Source organism: Canis lupus, chromosome 3 (genome assembly GCF_011100685.1).
Source record: "Canis lupus familiaris isolate Mischka breed German Shepherd chromosome 3, alternate assembly UU_Cfam_GSD_1.0, whole genome shotgun sequence".
NCBI classification, from domain to species: Eukaryota; Metazoa; Chordata; class Mammalia; order Carnivora; family Canidae; genus Canis; species Canis lupus.
In genome coordinates this window covers 38,999,926-39,019,747 of record NC_049224.1, presented here as the reverse complement: position 1 = coordinate 39,019,747, position 19,822 = coordinate 38,999,926, and the positions used below count along the sequence as shown (strand labels likewise).

Sequence of the window (19,822 nt, the reverse complement as noted above, 5' to 3'; positions counted from 1 at the left end):
AGGCTGGTTCAACACTCGTAAAACAATCAATGTGATTCATCATATCAGCAAGAGAAAAACCAAGAACCATATGATCCTCTCATTAGATGCAGAGAAAGCATTTGACAAAATACAGCATCCATTCCTGATCAAAACTCTTCAGAGTGTAGGGATGGAGGGAACATTCCTCAACATCTTAAAAGCCATCTACGAAAAGCCCACAGCAAATATCATTCTCAATGGGGAAGCACTGGGAGCCTTTCCCCTAAGATCAGGAACAAGACAGGGATGTCCACTCTCTCCACTGCTATTCAACATAGTACTGGAAGTCCTAGCCTCAGCAATCAGGCAACAAAAAGACATTAAAGGCATTCAAATTGGCAAAGAAGAAGTCAAACTCTCCCTCTTTGCCGATGACATGATACTTTACATAGAAAACCCAAAAGCCTCCACCCCAAGATTGCTAGAACTCATACAGAAATTTGGCAGCGTGGCAGGATAAAAAATCAATGCCCAGAAGTCAGTGGCATTTCTATACACTAACAATGAGACGGAAAAAAGAGAAATTGAGGAGTCAGTCCCATTTACAATCGCACCCAAAAGCATAAGATACCTAGGAATAAACCTAACCAAAGAGGTAAAGGATCTATACCCTAAAAACTACAGAACACTTCTGAAAGAAATTGAGGAAGACACAAAGAGATGGAAAAATATTCCATGCTCACGGATTGGCAGAATTAATATTGTGAAAATGTCAATATTACCCAGGGCAATTTACACGTTTAATGCAATCCCTATCAGAATACCATGGGCTTTCTTCAGAGAGAACAAATTATTTTAAGATTTGTGTGGAATCAGAAAAGACCCCGAATAGCCAGGGGAATTTTAAAAAAGAAAACCATATCTGGGGGCATCACAATGCCAGATTTCAGGGTGTACTACAAAGCTGTGGTCATCAAGACAGTGTGGTACTGGCACAAAAACAGACACATAGATCAATGGAACAGAATAGAGAATCCAGAAGTGGACCCTCAACTTTATGGTCAACTAATATTCAATAAAGGGGGAAAAACTATCCACTGGAAGAAAGACAGTCTCTTCAATAAATGGTGCTGGGAAAACTGGACATCCACATGCAGAAGAATGAAACTAGACCACTCTCTTGCACCATACACAAAGACAAACTCAAAATGGATGAAAGATCTAAATGTGAGACAAGATTCCAATCAAAATCCTAGAGGAGAACACAGGCAACACCCTTTTTGAACTCAGCCACAGTAACTTCTTGCAAGATATATCCATGAAGGCAAAAGAAACAAAAGCAAAAATGAACTATTGGGACTTCATCAAGATAAGAAGGTTTTGCACAGCAAAGGATACAGTCAAAACTAAAAGAAACTACAGAATGGGAGAACATATTTGCAAATGATGTATCAGGTAAAGGGCTAGTTTCCAAGATCTATAAAGAACTTATTAAACTCAACAGCAAAAAAACAAACAAACAATCCAATCATGAAATGGGCAAAAGACATGAAGAGAAATCTCACAGAGGAAGACATAGACATGGCCAACATGCCATGAGAAAATGCTCCGCATCACTTGCCATCAGGGAAATACAAATCAAAACCACTATGAGATACCACCTCACACCAGTGAGAATGGGGAAAATTAACAAGGCAGGAAACCACAAATATTGGAGAGGATGCGGAGAAAAGGGAACCCTCTTACACTGTTGGTGGGAATGTGAAATGGTGCAGCCACTCTGGAAAACTGTGTGGAGCTTCCTCAAAGAGTTAAAAATAGATCTGCTCTATGACCCAGCCATTGCACTGCTGGGCATTTACCAAAGATACAGATGCAATGAAACGCCGGGACACCTGCACCCCGATGTTTCTAGCAGCAATGTCCACAATAGCCAAACTGTGGAAGGAGCCTCGGTGTTCTCATTCATTTGGGGAATATAAATAATAGTGAAAGGGAATAGAAGGGAAGGGAGAAGAAATGTGTGGGAAATATCAGAAAGGGAGACAGAACATGAAGACTCCTAACTCTGGGAAACGAACTAGGGGTGGGGGAAGGGGAGGAGGGCGGGGGTTGGAGGTGAATGGGTGATGGGCACTGAGGGGGCTACTTGACGGGATGAGCACTGGGTGTTATTCTGTATGTTGGCAAATTGAACACCAATAAAAAAGAAATTTATTAAATAAAGAACTTGCCTTTATTACTATTTTTTAAAAAGGTTTATTTCTTTATTTGACAGAGACAGTATGCATTAACAGGAAAGGGGCAGAGGGAGAGAGAATCTCCAGTAGACTCTGCACTGAACACAGAGCCTGACATGGGGCTCGAGCTCATGACTCTGAGATCATGACCTGAGCCAAAACCAAGAGTCAGACGCTCAGATGACTGCACCACCCAGGCCTCCCCAGAACTTGCCTTTAAGATGTGACTGGTCCCTTTTGGAGTTTGGCCTTAGCTTTCATTTGTAGCCAAGAATCCTTAACATGAAAACCGTAAAGTGGAGCATTTTCTGAAGTTTACATCATCTTTTTGGGGAGGGGGGAACAACAGTAACTAAATAATAGCAACATAAATCTTGATTTGCACAGAAGATGATAGGTTTTCACCAAAGATAATAGGAAAGTGAAATAATGAATTTGGAAGTCAGCTGGAAAGTACTCTTTGAAGCTAAAAAAAAATGCCTTTTATGGAACTTCTCTATAAAATAACAAAGAATTTAGTTAATGTAATTATTTGACTTTAATAGGATTAATTTTTGGAGAAAATGACCTCCAAAGACCTCACCCATTGACCTCTGTCCCTCTCTCTGCTCAGTGAGGCGCAGAAGAGTGAAGAAAAAGCCAGGGCTCCTGGCAGGGGTTGCAGAGCTCAGCCTGGACATCAGCTCCATGCACTTTCCTAGACCCTCACAAGGGCCCAGCAGGTGACATTTCTGAGATTTTCTCACTCAAAGTGTTTCATCAGGAATTGCTGACTATGCTCTGTTTACTGCTGGCTCCTTTGCTTGTCTTTTGCCTGGTTTCATTCTCTGCTATTGGCTTCTTCTTTACCTTTGCTGGCTCTTCTTTTCCTTCTTGATTTCTATGTGCCTATGTCATCCAGAGCTTTCATCTTGGTATTCCTCATGTGATACAGCTTCTGCCTAAACTCTGGAGCTTGCCTGTCCTAATTCAAACCTGGACTCTGCTGCTGTTGAGCTGGATAACCATGGAAACTGAGTTACTTTCTCTGTGCCTCCATTTCCCCATTTGAGAATTAAAATGGTTAATAAGGTGCTTGGATCAATGGCTGGCAAGTAATCAAAATCAGTTGTCACTTTATTTTGCCTCACTGGGGAATATGTTTAACGGGCAGTGGCCTCAACTGAAGGATTTGGACAGAAGATGGACGTAATAAGCATGCATGCCTGGGAATATAGATGAGTAGGGACCTCAGGTCCTTGGTATCTTCTTGGATTGCAAAGAACTCTCCATGTTGGAGTTGTATTTTAGATTACCCTAAAGCAGAACCCAACACAAGGGAGCAGGCCAAAGGGTTGGGAGAATGAATGGGACAGGAGGAAGAATCCTCAACAGAGCGTAGTGAATTTGTCACTGTGGGGAGTTGGGCCCCAGTTGCCCAGAATGACCCCAGAACTGATGCCACTGAGTGTTATGCCCGAGAGCATTGACTCACTTATATCTACTGCTTCCGGAGTAGAGGGGACCCTACTGCACAAAGCAGAGACACATGGTGGTGACCTGAGGTGGCCTGCTGTCAGTCCTTGGGCAACCCTGTCTGCCCCACCCCAAGTGCAATTTTTTTCTCAACCTCATGTTCTTCTCTAAGGTATTACAATACCATGCATTTTAAAATATGATAGATAGCATTATGTTTAAAAGAATTATATCTCAGTGTTTTTAAAAAGTGCCTTCTTCATCAGGAATTCATTTTCTGTGTAACTGGGGAATTCCCTTTTTGTGTCTTAAGTGTATACAAAGCAAATAACATTTATCTCTTAATTTACATGGCATTTGTTTTAGTCTATATACAAAAGTTGCTTGTGTCCTAAACTTCATTTTCTATTTTGAATAGGTAATGTATTTATATAGTTTAGAATTTCTGAGTATAACAAAGTCTAAGTTGAGAAAACCTATTTCCATCCTGTTCCAGTCCACCCTACCCCATCCCTCCAAGCCCAATTATTTTACTCATTTCTTGTGGAAACCTGCTAGTGTTTCTTTATGAATCAGGGTTCCCTGGAGAAACAGAGCCCATCGTATGTGTGTGTCTGTGTGTGTACACACATATGCATGTATACATATGTATGTATGTATATATTTATAGGGAGGGAGGGAGAGAAAGGGAGAGATATTTATTTTAAGAAGTTGGCTTATGCAATTATAGGGGCTGGCAAATCTGAAAACCCTAAAACAAACCAGCAGGCTGGAGATAAGCTAAGCATTGGTGTTGCAGTCTTGACACCAAATTGCATTGGGTACCAGGCTAGAAACTGAGGCAGGGTTTTCTATGTTACAGTCTTGAGAAGAATTATTTCAGGGAACCTAAGTCTTTGCTTTGAAGGCCTTCAGCTAATTGGATGTGGCCCACCCACATTATGGTGGGTAATCAGCTTTACTTACAGCTTATTGATTTAAATGTTAGTCACATCTAAATAATACCTTCACAACAACATTTCGACCAGTGTTTCGCCAAATAGTGGGGCACCATAGCCTAACCAAACTGACAAAAATTAACTGCAAAATTCCTGTGTGAAAACATAAGCAAATAGGAACATAGATTCCCACCTTCCCTTCTTTCTTGCAAAAAAAGAAACATACTCTATACCCATTCAATTCCCACCAAACATTACATTTAGATTAACATTACATTTAGATCTTTCTAAATCTAGACCAAATAGCTTCCCTGTTCCTTTTTTACCAGCTCAGTGTTGTATGCAGCTATAAAATGTTGTAAATGTGAATGTTGTAAATTTAAAATGTAAATGTGACCATCCTTGAAGTACAAAGCTTTTGCATGGCAAAATAATTAATGAATCAAAAAAGCAAATACATCTTCTTTGGAAAAATGTCTATTCAGATTCTCTGCCCATTTTTCTTTTTTTTTTTTTTTTCTGCCCATTTTTCAAACAGATTGTTTGTGTAAGTTTCTTATATATTTTGGACACAAACCCTTTATGAGATAACTCATTTGCAAATATCTTCTGCCATTCGGTAGGTTGTCTTTTTGGTTTTGTTGGGGTTTTTTTGTTTATGTTTTGTTTTGTTGGTTTTTTGATGGTTTTCTTTGCTGTGCAGAGGCTTTTTTTATATGTAGTCCTAATTATTTTTGCTTTTGCTTCCCTTGCCTTAGGAGACATATCTAGAAAGATGTTTTTATGGCTGATGTCAGAGAAATTACTGCCTGTGTTGTCTTCTAGGATTTTTATGATTTCAGATCTCACATTTAGATCTTTAATCCATTTTTTTAAAGATTTTATTTATTCATGAGAGACACAGAGAGAGAGAGAGAGAGGCAGAGACACAGGCAGAGGGAGAAGCAGGCTCCACGGGTCCCCAGGATCACGCCCTGGGCTTAAGGCGGTACCAAACTGCTGAGCCACTGGGGCTGCCCTTTAATCCATTTTCAATTTATTTTTGTGTATGGTATTAGAAGGCAGTCTAGTTTCAATCTTTTGCATGTGCAGTTTTCCCAACACTATTAATTGAAAGACTATCTTTTTTCCATTTGCATATTCTTACCTCCTTTGTCAAAGATTAATTGACCACATTATTGTGGTTTTATTACTGGGCTCTCTATTCTGTTCCATTGATCTATGTATCTATTTTTGTGTCAGCACCATACTATTTTGATCATTGCAGTTTTGTAATGTATCTTGAGGTCCGGAACTGTCATACTCTCAGGTTTGTTCTTCTTTCTCAGGATTGCTTTGGCTATTTGGAGTCTTTTATAGTTCCATACAAATTTTAGGATTATTTGTTCTAGTTATGTAACAAATTCTGTTGGTATTTTAATGGAACTCCACTAAATGTGTGAATTGCTCTGGGTAGTATAGACATTTGAACAGTATTTGTTCTTCCACCCTGTGAGCCTTGAATATCTTTCCATTTGTTTATGTCATCTTCAATTTCTTTCATTAATGTTTTATAGTTTTCAGGGTATAGACCTTTCACTTCTTTGACTTAGTTTATTCGTAGATGTATAGTTGGCCGACAGATACAGAAGAGATGCTCACCATCACTAGTCACCAGGAAGATGCAAATCAAAATCACAATGAGGTATCAAGTCAAATCTGTTAGAATGATGGAAATCAAGAAGACAAGAAACTGTGAGTGCTGGCGAGGATGTGGGGAAAAACCCTTGGGCACTGTAGGTGGGAACAGAAATTGGTGCAGCTGTTGAAAAACAACATAGAAGTTCCTCAAAAAATTAAAAATAGAAATACCATATGACCCACTAATTTCACTATTATTCACCCAGCAAAAACAAAAATACTGGCTTAAAAAGATATATGTACCCCTGTGTTTTTTGCCACATTGTTTACAATAGCCAGGATGTTGAAGCCAAAAAAAGAACGAGATCATGCCATTTGAGACAACATGGGTGACCTGGAGGATATTATGCTAAGGAAAAAAGTCAGACTGAGAAAGATAAATACTATATGATTCCATTCATAAGTGAAAACCAAAAAAGTCAAATAAAGAACAGAATCAGACTTAAATACAGACTTAAATACAGGAACAAACTGATGGTTGCCAGAGGGGAGAGGTATAGGGGATTGAGGAAAATGAGTGAAGGAGAGAAGGAGATATGGGCTTCCAGCTATGGAATGAGTAAGTCATTGAAATAAAAGGCAGGGCATAAGGAGTACAGTCAACAATATTATAATAGGGATGTCACAGGACAAATGGTGTCTACACTTGTGGTGAATGCAGCATCACATATCAGCTTATCAAATCCCTGAGTTGTACACCTGAAACTAATGTAACATTGTTCATCAACTATATTAAAAATAAATAATAATAAAAACTTGGGCAGCCTGGGTGGCTCAGTGGTTTAGTGCCGACTTCAGCCCAGGGCGTGATCCTGGAGACCCGGGATTGAGTCCCATATCGGACTCCCTGCGTGGAGCCTGATTCTCTCTCTGCCTGTCTCTGCCTGTCTCTCTCTCTCTCATGAATAAATAAATAAAATCTTAAAAAAGTAATAAAACAGCAAATACATTCAAAAGCAAAATATCAAACTGAGAGAAATATTTCCAACTCAGATCACAAATAGTTCCTGCTTTGTGGAAACTGATAAGAGACATCTCCAAGAGAAAAATGGACATAGAGAGAGAGTTCATAAAAAGAAGAGAATCAAGTGGCCTTGCTCCCATGGAAATACTGTGAATGTCACTGATGCCCAAAGGAAGTCTAATTAAAACAACACTGAGAGGCATGTTTCATCCCTCAGGTTGGGCAGAGACCCGCGATCTGGACAACAGGATCTTTTGACGAGGCTGTGGGGAACCTGGTCCTCTCATGCCGTGCTAATAGGAATGTAAAGTGGTACAGCCCAGAGAAAGATTACTTAGCAGTGTTAAACTGACCAGAGGTGAATTCGCTATTCTCAACAGGAATCCCTGATCTGGGATTTGATCTTGCGGGTGACCTGTGCATTCCTAAGGTGATGCCTCAGGGCGACTTGTATGCCACACAAAAGACCGAATGAACACAACCAAGAGTCCATCCATAGAGGAACAGGTTGATAAACTATGGCACATGCACCATGAAAAACCTGCAGTTTTGAAGCATTTCTGTAGCACTAAAAGCTTTCAGTAGGGCCTCAAAAATAACATATAACTAAGATGCGAGGAATAATCATTTCCTTCACTGTCCCACATGAATGCACATCCAGTCCTACCAGGTTTTCCTTCAAAAATTACCAGGAGTGCATTCTTTCATCTTGATCTCTATAGCCACCTCTTGTGTTCAGGCTGCTGTTACCTGTCACCATCCCCTAAGCCATGCAGCAGCCAGAATCAGGGAACCTTCTTCCCAGCACTACCGGCCCTGGCTGCAAGGTGAAGGCTAGAATCTGCTGCATCATTGAGCGGGAGAGGCAGCCATTTCTATTTGGAAAACCCCCCTATGGACTTGGGGGCCTGAACCAGTTGTTGTTTGTTTGCGCTCGTACTTCACATCGAAACGCCTTCCCTCCGGGGGAACGTGCCAGCAAGGAAGGTCGTAGGCAAGAAAGACCCGTACCCTCCTCCTCCTGACTTCCTTCCTTCCTTCTTCTTTCTTTCTTTCTTTCTTTCTTTCTTTCTTTCTTTCTTTCTTTCTTTCTTTCTTTCTTTCTTTCTTTCTTTTCTTTCTTTTCTTTCTTTCTTTCTTTCTTTCTTTCTTTCTTTCTTTCTTTCTTTCTTTTTCTTTCTCTTTCAATTTTATTTGTATATTCATGAAAAACACAGAGAAAGAGGCAGAAGCAGACTTGCTGAGGGTAGCTTGGGGTGTGGGACTCGATCCCAGGACCCAGGGGATCGCAACCTGAGCCAAAGGCAAATGCTAACCACTAAGCCACCCACGTACCCCCAGTCCACTTCTTTAAATATATACATGGGAACCTGTCAGTGAGTCCTCTAAAACCTTTCAGTGGCTTCTCATCATATGTAGAAAAAAAACCCCAGACTTTCCCTGTTGGCCTGCAATACTTTGCCCAAGCTGCTGACTGAATCCAGAGGTGTCCTGTGCACCAGCCCTTCTGGCCTCCTGACAGGTTCTGGAATGCCCCAGGTTTTTCTTTATGTTTGGAATGCTCTTCCTCCATCTCCTTTCATGAGGGCCCTGGGCACGGGTGCCACCACCTCCCCCACAGAGGGTCCCCATGACTGCCCATCATGTAGCCTGTTTATTTCCTCCAGAGCACTTGTCACAAGATGCAGTGTCTTTGCTTCCTGCCTCTCCTCCTCCTGACTGTGACTTCGGAGAGGGCAGGTACAGGGCCCGTGTAGTGCCTGGCCTGTGTCAGCCTGCATCGTGTATTGCGATGGACAACTCCTGCTCATTCCCTGGTCTGGTAGGGGCCACTCCTATGGAGCCTTCGCTGAGCTCTCCAGGCTCACCAGCAGATGCACCCGAGGTGCCCGCTTTGAACTGAGTGCAGCACCCATCAGCCTACTCTAGTGCCTCATGCCTCTCAGCACGTTGCCACTCAGCTGGACAGGAGGCCCGCATCTTCAGTGCCTGCCATTTGTATGTTTGATGGACAGATAACTGGCTGAACATTGAAAGAAGAAATGGACGAGGGAACCAACATGCAGACAGATGAATGAGCAAAGAAACCAAACAATGAGTGAGCAGAGAGAATGTGGTAGAAAAAGGGCTAGGCTAGAAATGAGGAATCTGGGATTTCAGCTGCAGCTTTGCTACCACTGGGGAAGGTGTGCTTGGGCGAGATGTGTTTACTACTTGGGCTGCGAAAGGCACCTTGACCTCTCCTTGGGAGAGTTCCCCCAACTGCTTGCTAACCAGATGTGTGGGTGCTCACTGCTCCATGGGAACGTCAGCTCTAGGTGTGGAAGCTGGTTCTGGCTGGCTCATTGCTGCATACCTGCTCCTACCAGCACGGTGCCTGGCATGTTTGAGTAATGAATAAATGAAGCATTAAATTGGAAAGGGAAAAATAGAGTAGAAAGAAAAGTCAGGGGCATGTAGAGAAACAGAAGTAGACAGTCTGTGACTCTGATGCTGTGGAAATCTTGAAATGGGGCTGATGATCCTTGCAGGGGTTTTGGACTTGTCCATCAGCTGATCTCTCACACATGTGATTTCCTCAGCCACACTGCCAGGTTGTCATCCTGGCTTTTTTATATTTCTATTTTAAAAATCAAACTAGCAATGTTCTAGTTAACAAACATAGGGTGGGAGATGGTAGCAGCTTCCCAGGATAATACTGGTTTTCTGTTAAAACAAAAACAAAACAACGAGCTTTAGAACCATCAGAAATCGCACAGCTCTCTCTGTGTGGTTGTTGCCTTCATAGTCCTACTTAGCTTAGCTTTATTAGAATGGCTTTTGTCTCAGTTAGTTTTGGGTGAGCTGAGTGCACTTTCCCAGTGAGGCTGCAAACACACTTGGTCAGAAAACATTGCATTCTTCTCCATGTCTCTCCCCATCACTGGCCTTCTGAGCACCACCCCTGCCTGGCTCCAGATCCATCCTCCTCACTGTTGTAGGTCTGGTCACTTGGCTACCCTGCTCAATGCCCTTCTGTGCCCCAACCCCACTGTCTGTAGAGGAAAGTGCAGACACCTGACCAGTCTGCAGTACCCTCTTGTGGTGTTTTTGTCTCAAGGTTTCACGCATGCCCATGCTAACCTCTTCCCAAAATGCTTTCCTGGAGTTAGTGCAGTTGGCAAACTATTCATCCAACATCGTTCCTGATCCTCCAGCCTGACTTTATGAAATATTTTCTTCATGCCACCACAAAACCTGGCATATGTACTAAATTGGATGCATCATAATTCTGCCTTCATTTGGGGCAAAATTGAAGAATTATGGCTATTTTTTTTAAAGATTTTATTTATTTGAGAGAGTGAGTGAGTGAGAGATCATGAGCAAGGGGCGGGGGAAGGGCAGAGGGAGGAGCAGACTCCCGCTGAGCAGGGATCCTGATGCAGAGCTTGATCCCAGGACCCCAGGATCATAACCTGAGCCAAAGACAGATGCCTAACTGACTGAGCCACCCAGGTGCCCCAAATTATGGCTATTTTACAGTCTTTCTCTGGCCACCATGATTGCATCTGATTGGCAGACTTCTTAATTTCATCTTGCAAGAATTTTGAAGCAACCCTTAAGGAAAACTATTAAACACCAGTGCTTAAAGAGAATCTCTTAAATGTCTTACCTTAATACAAATTCAAATTCAGACCTATACCCAGCAAGAAAATCAGGATATAATAACACAAAGTAAAAAAGAATCTTTTATGACAAACTCATCATGTGGCTACATCTAAAAGTAAGGGCTGGCCGTGGCCAATGACATTGGGAGAGGACTGAGCCAGACATTTTGTCAGCACCTTGCTGTCGTGTTCTGCTTGGAGGGGAACACCCAGACCATGTTTTGCATAGACAGTTTATTAACTGGTAACATTTTCATATGTTAATGAATGACTTTGGAGTGATGAGATTACATGCCTTACAGTGACAGTTCTTTATATTTGAAAATCCTCCTAATTAGGCATCTTTCTCTGCAAATCAAAAGATATAATTTATCTTGAAGTTATGCATAAATTGGAGCACGGCTGGGTGCTGCCGCTGTTGCCATTAAAACATTATTTGGTAAATTAAATCTGTATTTAGTTCAGATCTAATGATTGAAATATTATTACAACATATGGTAGGGGAAGGGCTGAGCATGTTACAGATTGCAAATTCCCTTTATTATGCCTTTACTTCAAAGATGACCCCACATCACAGAGCAGCAAGCAGGCCTGTTCCCATGCAGCACCTCTCTCCTGTCACTCCCTGTCTGTCCCTGTTAAGTCCTGTTTACTTGTTTCATCTCTACCTCCCTGGATGTTAGAACCTATTCTTATTTTTACTTCTGGTTTTCCCTTTACTTTCCTCCTTCATCCTCAGGCTTATAACATCTCAGAAAGCCTGGTTCCAGGGGTCTCAATACTCACTCACTAGCTCCCTGTCATCTGCCTTGGAGCTGGATTGAAGAGGGGGCACAACAAGCAGCTGCCAGGGGCCTCATCTAGTACAGGCCTTGAACATCATTGAAATTATTCAGAAATGCAGCCCTGGTCACTGAGATTTCTACAGGTACTAGATTCACACTAAAGCTGCTGAATTAGGAATTGGCCCAGTTCTGCTGAGGTTGGCAGTATCCTTGGGGACACAGAATGCTAACGTAAAGACCTGCCTGGGCCAACTGTTCCTGCAGTCCCAAATGTGGAAGGTGGGGCTGGAGACAGGCTCTGAGGCCCAGTTAGAGTTAGCTAATGATTTGAATCTGAGTGGGAGACCATTGGTTGCTGGGAATCAGTAATTCATTTTATGATCTAAATTTTAACCATTTAACTATGCCTCTTATAGTTGTTTTATTTGGAAAATGATATTTTAAAAAACCTTATTTGACAATTATAGAAGAGGGCATAACAATTTTTATTAAAAGACAAGTCGTTTACTCTCATTCTGCGTAAGTGTTGAACAGATATTAGCATCATTAGCTGGAGCATTTGGGCCAAATGCTCAGCAGAATGCTGGGCTGTGAGTCAGCCATGTTTCATGGATGGCTAATCAGATGGAAGGGCTAGTTTCCTGAAGAAGCTACACAAACAGGCACTTGCTGCCCTGCCTCTATGTCTCTTATTTGTACTCTCCATCCTGAGTAATGGTTCCACTAGGAACCATCTGTGGAACCTGGGAGAGTTGCAGAACATCTCTGGGAATGGGGCTGACATAGGCTTGACCTGAGGCTCTGAGGACACCGTGTAGCTGTGTGTTTAGGAGAGTATTCCTCAAAGTTCAGGCAGATTGTGGTTGCCAGTAGACTGTTTACGTTTGATTTTAAAACAGTGTTAGTTTTTATTGTTCATTGGAAAACCATGCGGTGCAGGTTATCTGTAAAGCAGATACTACACTTCCAGTTATCATTAGTTGCAAAGTCCAAGTTTAGATGAACATGGCAATAGGAAAAGGGTTTACATTGTACCAGTAAGGAGTATTTTTTTTTAAGACCTGAGCAAAATGTTTTGCCTCTAAAACTGGGGCAGGCAACCAGCAGAAAGGGGTTGGAGCTGTGTCTCTGAAGAGACACGATGGGGGAGACATGTCTCAGGTCATATAGGGCTGTCGTGTCTGGAGGCGACCTGGGTGAGTGACCTGTGGCCCATGTTTCTGTGATCTTCAGCCACACTGTCTTTGATGTGTCTGATGCCTTCTTGAAATGAGAGCTGTGAAGTCCCTAAGTGACCTCAAGTTCACTTTTATTGAAATTTCTATTATGTTGGAGTTGAATCACAACTTTGCTTATAAGCATTCCCATAACATTCTTCTTATATACTGTTTTAGTCTCCATTTTAGTCAAGTGGCTGTTAGGGAGCATAAACATGAGATACATGTTTTTCTGGGGAAGTTCACAGCGTAAGATGTGGTTTGACAAAGACCACGCAGTCCTCTATATTAGGAGACATATTAGTCTCGCTTGTTTGTTAGAAAGCGCCTTTAATGGAATTTCAGTTATATTATAGCCTCTAGACAGATACCTAACTCAGTTTGAGGCTGGAAAGAAAAAAAAAAACTTCACAGAAATGGTGTCCCAGTTATCAATATTGCTACATGATAGACGACCTTGAAGTTTAGCAGCATTAAATAACCAACCTTGTATTACATTCATGATTTTATGAGTGAGGAATTTAGGCAGGGCACAGCAGAGCTGTCTTACCAGCAACTGGAGCCTTACCATGGCTGGACATGGCTGGGATGTCCATCGTAGGGCTGTATGTCTGGGAACTAGGTTCTGGCTATCAGCTGGGTTCCCTGGTTCATTTTCATGTCTTGTCTGCTGGAACTGGACTATTCAAAAGGCTCTTTCACTCACATGCATGCATAGCACCTGGGCAGGGATGGCCGGAGCAGGGGGGTGCTGGCCTGACACCCCTGTCTCTTCATGTGGTCCATGTGGCTACTTGAGCTTCCTTAAAGCATGATGATCTCATGGTGGTTGTACTGATTACCTGGTAGCTGGCTTTTCCCACAGGGAGCTTTCTAGGAGATTCAGGTACAAGCTGCCAGACTTCTTATGACTCAAGCTCTTATTCCCAGAGTATCACGTCTGTCACATTTCTTGATCAAAGAAGTCATCAGGTCTAACCCATATGCAAGGGCACTAGAATTACACTCCACTTCTCAATGGAAGAAGGAGCCATCTAGATTTCAACATTGAAGATTCAACATTGTTTTAATTAAGATGAAATTCAACCTAAAGTCCTAGTTTAATATCTAATATTTTGTCCAAATGCTTAGGATAATAGCAGAGACTCTGTGATTGATGTGAGAGAGGAAACTGCTATACAATCCTTACCATTTTGAGAAACTCCGATGCACTTTCAAGATAGAGCATATTTTATCTGCAGTGGGCAGTGTACATCTCTGAGCTTGTTAGTAAGAGTATTCCTTGGTTTGCAGACACATCACTCCAATATCTGGCTGGTTGTTCACACAACATTGTCCCTGTGTCTCCATGTCCAAATTTCTGCTTCTCATTAGGACACCAGTTATGTTGTATTAGGGTCCATCCTACTTTTGTGTCACTCATATGAGTTCACAATGTCTGAAATGACCCTGTTTTCAGGCAAGGTCACATTCTGAAAAATTGGGGGTTAGGATGTCAATAAGAATTTTAAGGAGACACAATTCAAACCATAGCATAGGACAGCCTCAGAAACATAATTTTGATTATATGTCCTTGGGAATAAAGGAATTGATAAAGCTTTGGAGAAAATGTTATTACTAAAAAGTAATAGAAATCAGGAAAGAGGGACATCACTGCTAGAAGGAGTGGAACATGAGTGCCTGTTGGCTGCCTTGTCCCCCCTACTGCCTCCTCGGGATAGGGGCCCTGCATGTCCACGTGATGAAATATAGTTGACATATAGTGTTATACTAGTTTAAGGTGTACAACATACTGATTTGATAATTCTGTATATTACTCAGTGCTCACCACAACAAGTGTAGTCACCATCTGTCACCGTACAGTGTTAGTACAATATTATTGACTGTGTTCCTTGCACTATACTTTTGACTGGAAGGTTGTACCTCTTAATGCCCTTCACCTCTTCCACCCATCTCCCTCTCCTCTGGCAACCACAGGTTGTTCTCTATATCTGTTGATCTATTTCAATCTTTCTTTGTTTTGTTTTGTTTTGTTTTTAGATTCCACGGAGTTCCTAGTGGATATTATTCTTTGTGAAAGTAAGTCAGGTGAAGAAAGACAAATACCATTGGATTTCACTTGTATATGGAGTCAGATGTCCTTTAAGGAGGCAGTTCACTGTAATGGGCCCCCTGAAAAGTCTCATCAGGCTGATTGCTTATTGGGATCATTTTCTAAGAGGGGGCAGTTTGGAACTCCCCCATTTCTAGCAGTGTGCATTATTAGAATGCATTTTGCAAAGACTTGTAGCATTAAGTTTTTAGGTAAGTGTAACATTATTGTATGAGCTTTGGCTGCCCTCAGCCTTGCTCCTTACCACTGCTATTCATTTATCCCCACATTACAGGCTGAAAGGAACTCGAGACACCACCTAGCCCACTGTCCTCCCTTCAGGAAAAACTCTCTCAAAGCTCTTCAACGAAATGAAAATTTATTCCATGTTTTTTTTTTTTCTATTTAAAAACATTCAATATTGACTTCCATTAGAAGCTGCCCATAAATAACCAGTATAAATAATTGAATGTCAGTGATCTAGAGGCTACCACAGATTTTGCATTTTAAATTTAGTGTTTACATGTAAAATTATGGCTGTAGAATTACACTGGAGTCATGATTTCATATTTCATTTTCTGAACTTTTATACCACCTACCTTTTACAATTTCCTGTTTATTTCCAGTTATTCCTTTGAGGATGGCATGAGAAAGCTGGCGGTTTCCTTTGACCTCTAACATTAGCTGGTTTTTGTGTAAATTTTATTAAGTTACATTTTTGTTTTGGTTGGAAGTTTTGCTTTCATTAGCAGTACACTGTATCTCCTTCCTTGTATGTCTAAATTATTGACATATATGATTGACACTTTAGTGATTAGATATGAATGATATGTATTTATTTTATAGTAGATTTGTACAAAATGCAATTTGGATTTTTATATTTACTTAATCATTACAGAATAGAAATGATAGTACCGGAGGAGTTCTTTGAGAACATTTGACTGTGGTAGTGGGTGGTTATTACAGAGTCTCTACCCTCAGACTTTCCTCAGTGCAAAGACTTCCACAGCACAGGTAAATGAATGCTGCAGCTATGATGGCTGGGAAAGCCAGATTCTTGGCTGGTCCCTACCTTTCCTCTGAGGAGCCTGAACTGTCAGCCATGGGAAGGGAAGATCTCAAAGCTCTCATGCTTTTATTTTCTTTGCTTGTGTGAGAAGATGGAGTCTATAATGCTAAGTGGCTTGTCTGGCAGCTCAGCCTGCACTCTTGCCATTAACAGTCATGCTGTCATTGAATGTATGTGCACCCATGTTTACATTAAGCATGTTTAATTCATGGGACATGTTGAAATGTCATAAAGGAACCCTTTGATTATGTCAGTCATAGGTAGGGAGACGAGACTCTCCCTTTTTAAGCTGTATTTGGATAATCTACTTCCTGAAGTATAAATGAAATGGTGCAGAGGCTCGCTCTTGAGTGTCTTGAGCACTAGCACCAGTGACACCTGTGCTTCCTAGAGACTTGTGACAGGAACTCAGGTGGCTTTTCTGACTCACATCCCTGGCTCCTATTGTATTACTCTGTGGCCTTCATGACAAGGCAGCATGAGGGATCTTATCAGTCCATCTGGTAGTCCTCATAGGTCTCTCTCCTGTGTATCCATATGCTTTTCTCTCCTGGAGTTCCCATTGTCTGCACACAGGAGCAGGCTAGTAATCATCAGGCTACCTGCTACCAATTGAATAGCTCTCTCTGGCCCTTCTGAAAATCATGCTCTAAGATTATTCATCCCTACAGCAAACAAGCAAGTGTTTTTTGTTTAGTTTCTTTTCTTTTTTAAAAAGATTTTATTTATTCATTTGAGAGAGAGAGAGCACAAGCTGGGGCTAGGGACAGAGGGGGAGGGACAAGCAGACTCCTTGCTGAGCAGGGAGCCCAACACGGGGCTCTATCCCAGGACTTAGAGATCATGACCTGAGCTGAAGGCAGCCACTTGACTGACTGAGCCACTCCGGTGCCCCCAATAAGCAAGCGTTAAACCCCCTTTCCACAGTCTGAAGCTCACACCACTTGTAAATTAATTTGATTCAGTAATTGAATCCGGGGAAGACAGCTCACTGGCCTGCCATGTGTTTGTGAGGACACAGTCCCTACGCCCAGCCTTGGGGATTCTGGAGCAACCAGCATTTGTTTGCAAAAGCAACCTGCAATGTAGTGGGATATGGCTGACTAAGATCTTTGTGCTGCATGATTGCTGCTTGGATTCTTTAAATAAACTTCATCTTTTAGGACAGTTTTAGAGTTAGAGAAAAATTGCAAAAGTTGTATAAAGAATTCCCATAGTTTCCTATTAGTAACATCTGACATTGGTAGTGCACATTTTTAATGATAATGAGCCAATATTGACAGGTTATTATGAAAGTCCACAGTTCATTCAGATTTCTTCCCTTTTTTAATCTAAATGTCCTTTTTCTTCTCCAGGATCTCATTCAGGATACCACATAACATTTAGTCATCTTGTCTGCTTAGGTACTTCTTGGCTGTGACAGTTTCTCAGGGTTGCCTGGGTTCTAATGACCTTGACAGTTTGGAGGCATATGGGTCAGTTATTTTGTAGGATGACCCTCCATTGGGATTTTTCTGATGTTTTTTTCTCACAGTTAGACTGGGGTTATGGCTTATGGGAGGAAGTCCACAGAGGGAAAATGCTGTTCTCAGTACATCCCATCAAGGGGACACACTGGCAACATCATCACTATTGGTGTTGACCTTGATCACCTGGCTGAGGGAATGATTGTCCAGTTTCTCCACTATAAAATTTTCCTTTTCTTTCTCCATTTTTGTACTGTCCCCTTTGGTAGAACATCACCATGCACAGCCCACACTTGAGGAGAGGGTAGTTATATTCCTTCCCCCTGAGGATGGACTGTTCCCATAAATTATTTGGAATTCTTCTACATAGGAGATTTGTCTATTTTCTCCTATATATTTATTTACTTGTTTTTTTTTTACTTATATCAGCATGAACTCATAGATATTTATTTTATGCTTTGGGTTATAGACCAATAGTAATTTACTATGTTGCTAAAATTGTTGCAGTTGGTTCCTGTGTACTGCTGTCATACCCACATCATTGTACAGTTATTATTATATATATAGTTTATTATTTTATATATAATTATATAAATTATTATTAGTGTCAGGAAGTAAGAAAGAAGTAATACATGGGCACTACAAAATGATCTAGGCTCAGAATCTTATATGTTTCTTGCCCCACTCCTAGAATCAGCCATTTTTCCAAGGAGCCCTGGCTCCTTTTAATTGGAGGATGGTCTTAGAAACCAAAATTAGGGTGTAAGGTGTGCTCACTGCTCCTGGACAGTCTTTGTGTCTAAGTTCTGTCAGCCAGAAATATAGAGATATATACTAATACCTGTGTATATTCATACTATAAATATTTCTATATGTGAAAGGAATATTCTTTTATTTCTCTTCACTCTACTCTCAGTACTTGACTTCTGGTCACTAAACGTGTGTGGGATTTTCCCACACCAACCAAGTCTCCAGCAGTCCAGACACCACTCGGTGTCCTATACCTCAGTTCAATTCTACAATTATCTGAGGCTAGTGCAGACTTCACATGTTAAGAACCTGGACCTACAAGGTTGCCTCCATTACCCCCTCTTGCTTCAGATACCAATTGCAAGTAATGAGTCCTCGGGTTCCTCACAAATTATGTCTTATTGGCTACGTATCAGGGCTTCAATGACCCCCTCTTGAGGTTTGATAATTTGCTAGAACAACTCCCAGAACTCAGGAAAATAGTTTACCTACTAGATTACCAGTTTATTATAAAAGGATATATAACTCAGGAACAACCAGATGGAAGAGATGCATAGGGCAAGGGGTAAGAGGCACAGAGCTTCTGTGCCCTCTCCAGGCACACCACCCTCCCAGCAATTCTATATATTTAGCAACTTGGAAGCCCTCCAAATCCTTTTGGTTGAAACTTTTTAATGGAGGCTTCATTACTTAAGCATGATTGGTTAAATCATTGGACATTAGTGATTAATTAGACCTCCAGGCCCCTCTCCCTTCCTGGAGGTCAGGGGGCAGGCTGAAAGGTCCAACCTTTTAATCACATGGTTGGTTCCCCTGACAACCAGCCCCCATTCTTAGGGGCCTCCCAAAATTCACCTCATTGACAAAAAAACTCAGATGTGTTGAAAGTGGATTGAACTACCTCATTCATCTTTTTTTTTTAATTAATTAATTTATTTTAGGGAGAACACAGTAGGAGGGGTAGAGGGAGAAGAAGGGAGAATCTAAAGCAGACTGCGTTGAGTGTGAAGCCCAGTGGGGCTTGATCCCACAACTCCGAGATCAAGACCTGAAACCAAGAGTCAGAAGCTTAATTGACTGAGCCACCCAGGCTCCACCACATTCACCTTTATGCTATATAGCTATTTCAGGAACTAGGGACAGAAACCAAATGTGACAACAAAAGATGCCCTGTCACTCTAATCACTTAGGAAATTACAAGAGTTTTAGGAGCTCTGTGCCAGGAACTGGGATGAAGATCAAACATATAGTATTATGTCACAATATGTAACCATTGGTGTGTATATTAAGCTAAACATGAGGCATAGTGAGGTCTCCAACTGTAATCCATTACCACATGGATCCTTCTGTTACTAGACAAAAGTTCGTTACCCAATGTGCCGTGAGTTTAACATTGACACCGTCTTTTGTAGAGAAAATGGTTTTTATTGCAGAATGCCAAGTAAGGAGCAGGAGGAAATGTCTCGAATCCCGCCCCCCCCTCCTCCCCGCCCCAAGGAAAAGGGAAGCTGAGCACTTACGGGATTTTACCATGGAGGGGTGATTCTTGAGGGTGGAT

The 19,822-nt window shown here is 41.5% G+C and overlaps 1 protein-coding gene across 3 annotated transcripts in view; it reads left to right on the top strand.

Moving 5' to 3' along the window:
- The window catches only part of FAM189A1 (family with sequence similarity 189 member A1), a 452,536-nt gene that overhangs the window by 234,943 nt on the left and 197,771 nt on the right, over window positions 1-19,822 (top strand). Inside the window, exon 1 of one of the 3 annotated variants that reach the window (XM_038532625.1) lies at window positions 19,605-19,705. The exons of the other annotated variants lie outside the window; for them this stretch is intronic. The gene's annotated coding sequence lies outside the window, so the exon portion shown is untranslated. Of the gene's footprint in view, window positions 1-19,604; window positions 19,706-19,822 lie in introns of those variants that run through there. 3 annotated transcript variants of the gene reach the window in all.